We start from the raw sequence: 5,268 nt of genomic DNA on the forward strand, positions 1-5,268 counted from the left end.
ATTTCGATACATAACTATTACTATATGTATATTGGTAAATGTATAAATAATGTATATTATATAAATATGAAATATTACAAAACTAATAATATATATGTAATTACAAGTTAAAATATAATTATTATATTAATCTGGTTATTATTACATTCAATATTAAAATAAATATTAATATTAATATTAATATTAGTATTATGAATATTATTATATATAGTTATAAAATTTGATACATTTAAGTTGTTATATTATTATTGTTAATATGTATATTAATATTAGCATTAAAATCACTATTATTATTATTATTATTATTATTATTATTATTATTATTATTATTATTATTATTATTACTATTATTATTATTATTATTATTATTTATTATTAGAATTATTATTATTATTATTATATAAAAAGAAACCTAGTCTTTCCCATCTTAGGGTCTTTGGATGTCTGTGTTTTGCTTCTGTTTTAAACTCAAATGATAAGTTTAGTTCTAAATCTGATAAATGTGCTTTGGTTGGTTATTCTACTGTTAAGAAAGGTTACAAGTTGTATAGTTTTGATAAACAAGCTTTTATTTTTTCAAGAGATGTAAAATTTTATGAACAAATTTTTCCTTTCAAGTCTGCAAAAGATTTTCTGAAAATATTTTTCAACCAAAGGAATTAAATACTATAAACTTCTTTGATTTTTTTGATGATAATCAAGATTCTAAAAGTCCCAATGATGAAGGGAAAGACTCACAACAACATGGTGATGGCAACCAAGGGTGTTCTGTTGGTGGTTCTTCTGAGCAAACAATGGATACATCCTTACCTGCAACACCAAATGTTGACACTAATCTCCCTGAGGGCAATACATACAATCAAACTATTATACCAACTCAGGAGACTGCTCAGGATGTAAGAAGGTCGTCTAGAAAAGCTCAGTTACCATCTAAATATAATGATTATGTGTTAAATGCAAAAGTTAAGTATAGTTTGGACAAAGTTATAAATTATTCTAATCTTAGTAAAGAAAATAGATGTTTTGTTTCCACTTTAAATAAAAGTGTTGAACCTGAGACTTTTTGGGAAGCATGCAAAGACCCAAAATGGGTTGATGCCATGAATTCTGAAATGGAAGCCCTCTATAGGAATGGGACCTGGGTACTTACTGATCTGCCTGAAGGCAGAGTACCTATTGGATGTAAATGGGTATACAAGATTAAATACAAGTCTAGTGGTGAAATTGATAGGTACAAAGCAATGTTAGTTGCAAAGGGTTATAATCAAAGGGAGGGAATCACTACTACATTTCGCCTCATTTAGTGCCCCTCATTTAGACGTGTTTATGATTTAACACGTCTACATACACTAAAGGAACACGTCTAATTAACATTCTTTAAAAAAATAGCCGGAACACGTCTAAATAATATTAGGAACACGTCTATTTGGAAACCTACATCACGTCTAATTAAGTATAACACCTCTAAATGATGACCACGTCTAATAAGTTTTACCAGGAACACGTCTAATTGAAAACACGTAATAAGTTGTACCAGGGACACGTCTAATTGACATCACAACACGTCTAATTGAAAATACGTCTAATAAGTCTTACTAGGAACACGACAACACGTCTAATAAGGTACCCACAACACGTCTAATTATACTTATTTGAGTTGTAATCACTTGCATCCATAAATTTGCTTGAAAACAAAGGGACTAATGAGAACGCGACATGTGGCGCGAAAATCACATGTGATTGGAAAAAAAATTCGAAAATTTTTTTTTTTAGAAATTTTTTTTTCGAAATTTTTTTTTTCGAAATGTTTTTTTTTCGAATTTTTTTTTTAAAAATCATATGTGATTATGCATGTCAATCACATGTGATTGTAAACCCAATCACATGTGATTATGCATGGCAAATCCAATCACATGTGATTGTACAATTCAATCACATGTGATTGTGCAGGTAAATCACATGTTATTGTAAAAAAAAAAAATTTAAAAAATTTTAAAAAAAAATTTTGAAAAAAAATTTAAAAAATTTTTTTTTTCGTAAAAAATTTTTTGAATTTTTTTTTAATCACATGTAATTTTCGCGACACATGTCGCGCTCTCATTGACCCCTTGAATCTCAACTTAATTTATGAACTCAAATCAGGATACTTATTTATAACTCACACGGTAGAACTGTAGAACCCAAGCCAAATTACTTAACACTAACCCGCCCCGTTAATTCTCACTCAACTACTATTACCTAAAAAGCTGTTAACACAAGTGAAATCTCTATTCCTATTGGCTCGAGTACTACCGTTCCCTCGTCAGTTCATATTATTCAATCATTTAGGGTTTTAATCTGTTTCAGTCAGCAATGATCTGTATCGACAACAAAAATTAGGGTTCTAATTTCTTTCAAATCATGCGACGACGATCTGTATCGAGAAGTCCGAATAGATGCGTAATGGGGATTACTCTTCGACTACGTTTTAGGATCTAACAGACGGCGCTAATATGATTTCTGTTGCTAAAACCCAGGTAATTTCATACACATATATGTCATATGCATATAAATTTATGTAGTTAACTGTACTGAGTTTCGTGTAGGGGTTTCTTGAATTTAATGGTATTATTTGGGGAAAACCTTTTTTTTGCATAAGTTTAATTGGGATACTTTTTCTCTATTTAATTTCAAGAGAGATTGTATTATTCCTCTAAATACTGAACTACGTACCTTGCAATGAACATGATGTTACGAGTTTGTTTAATATCAAGTTGCCTTTTTAAGTCTAATAGGATAGGATGTTGAGGGTGGATGATGCAATATTCGAGCTGCAACATTGGTTTATTGAATGGTTGACTACATATATGTTAAAAATGGATGAAATTGAGTGAAGTAGTTGGGTGTGTAGTTTACCTGCAAGTTTGAATGCACTACAAGTGTTTGTTGAAATGTCAATGTTACAATGACTATGACCAAGATCGTATTTTTAATCTTTCTTGTGCCTCAATGTAAATGATGTTAAGATACATATGTATATTCCATAACAGAAAGTTATACAGCGGGTTGCAACAACATGGGTGATTGGAAGTAGAGCTAGAATTGTTATGAAGGATATTTTAATTTAGAAAAAAACTAATTTACCCATATTTAATTAAGTGAGATAGAAAGTCTATGTAGCTGTATGTACTGAAATATGCTGGTAACATTTGTAGTTAGAAAACAAGAATAAAAATTATCTAATATTTGCTCTTCAAAAAATGCAGACCATGTTTTGGGTGAACCATATAGTCATAAAGATGTTCAATCATTGATGAGTTAAAATCATTTAGTTACGTGTACTGTATATAAGCCTATATACATATACAATTTGTTTGAAATGAGTTTGAGATGTTGTGGCTAATAGCACGATACCACATCTTTTGATGATCACATGATATGTATGAATAAAGGTATCAATACTAAGAGAGGATATAAATATTTATAACACGTTGGTATTGATTACTTTTTTAGGATACTTGAAGATGTTCGTTGGATCGTTCCTAAGGTAAATTTTCTCCATTTTTATATATGTACATACATAGTATATTAAGCGTATTGTTTGTTAGGAAATAATAAGTGGTGTAAAATAAAGCATGTGCCTTTCTATAGTGTGCATGAGTTTATTTTGATTTTCTAGATAGATATACACACTCCATGATTGTATAAACACACTAATAATGCCTAGCAGGTGTTATAACTAAAATGTTATAGATAAAGAAGAAAAGAGACATCGAAGGAAAGAGAATTGTTGACAATGGAACTAGGATGTATGTTTTGTTCTTAGTTGGTTCTACAATTCCATATTCGTATGGATATTATGTCTCTAATGTTAAATCTATAACAAATACTCATTTACTTGACGTTTTTCTTATACCTTGTTTAAAATGGATTTAAAATTCTAATTAATTATCTTGTTTGGTGTTTTTGGTCCTTTTTTTGCAGAATATAATCGATCAATTTGTTTGTTGTTGTTCGTTGTTTGAATAATTTTAATGAGAGAATTACTATCATGGATATGTAAGTTTATTCAAGTTCTTGATCAGTAATATACATAGATATGGGTCAAATTATTTATTGTAGTTGGGATTTGGGTCCATTTTGGTACGTTGATGAAATTATGGGTCATTATTGTCACTTTTGTGATGATATGGGTCAACTTTGGTTCTGCATAATGTTGTTGGCACAGGGAGGCAAGAGGCAGGAAGGCAGCAAGAGGAGGACGGAGGACGAGTGGCAGAGGGATGACATGTCGGATGGGTGCTCAAAGAACCACCTATAGTTACAAAGTATTTTTTAGTTTATAGTTTCCTCCATTGTAAATTACATTTATGACTTCTTTTGTAAATACTTTAAAGATATTTATATATATGATATTTATATATAGTTTGATTTTGTAGTAAATTTAATCTGTCATATATGGTGCATTTTGGTATTTGGTGGGTATTATTTGAAATATTTGAGATTTTGGTGGGTATCATTTGAAATATTTTAGAATTTAACCAGGGTTAACATTTACGGGGAACACGTTTAATTGATACATGTTAATACCGGGAAGATGTCTAATTTAATCAATTAGACATATTATTTTAATCAATTAGACGTGTTAATTTAATCAATTAGACGTGTTCTGGGAACACGTCTAATTGACAAAAAAAAGAGAGGAACACATCTAATTGAGTTTTTTAGACCGGTTCCTTGAACAGCTCTAATTGACATCGACCAATTGAAGTTGTCACATGTAGACGTGTTGTTCATCACGTCTAAAAAGGATTTTTAACACGTCTTAATGTGCCGAAATGTATTAGTGAATTGATTTTGATGAAACATTTTCCCCTGTTATAAAAATGATTACTGTCAGATGTCTTTTAAGTGTTGCTGTGCAAAAAGGGTGGAATTTATATCAATTGGATATAAATAATGTTTTTTTGTATGGTGACCTTGAAGAAGATGTTTACATGTCTTTACCTCTGGGCTATTATGATCAATCTGAAAAGAAAGTGTGCAAGCTTGTTAAGTCTCTTTATGGACTTAAGCAAGCTCTTAGGAAGTGGAATGAAAAACTCACAGCTGCTTTAATTGAGTTTGGTTTTGAGCAAAGTAAAAATGATTACTCCTTGTTTGTTAAGTGTAACAATACTTGTTTTATTGGTCTGCTAGTTTATGTAGATGATATTGTTGTAACTGGTAGTGATGATGCTGAAGTTGAAAAAGTTAAAACCTTTCTTGCTACAAAATTTATGATAAAAG

The 5,268-nt window shown here is 30.1% G+C and overlaps 1 long non-coding RNA gene across 2 annotated transcripts; it reads left to right on the forward strand.

Annotated features, from left to right (window-relative positions):
- Positions 1-2,255: 2,255 nt before the first annotated feature.
- Positions 2,256-4,385, forward strand: LOC139861676 (uncharacterized). 2 transcript variants are annotated; one of them, XR_011763878.1, is made up of 4 exons: positions 2,256-2,516; positions 3,493-3,526; positions 3,964-4,038; positions 4,208-4,385. It is a non-coding gene; the product is annotated as an uncharacterized lncRNA (long non-coding RNA). The 2 variants fall into 2 exon arrangements; XR_011763877.1 differs by having other exon boundaries at positions 3,964-4,385.
- The last annotated feature ends 883 nt before the right edge of the window (positions 4,386-5,268 follow it).

The sequence above is a fragment of the Rutidosis leptorrhynchoides genome, chromosome 1 (assembly GCF_046630445.1).
Source record: "Rutidosis leptorrhynchoides isolate AG116_Rl617_1_P2 chromosome 1, CSIRO_AGI_Rlap_v1, whole genome shotgun sequence".
In the NCBI taxonomy this organism is placed as follows: domain Eukaryota; kingdom Viridiplantae; phylum Streptophyta; class Magnoliopsida; order Asterales; family Asteraceae; genus Rutidosis; species Rutidosis leptorrhynchoides.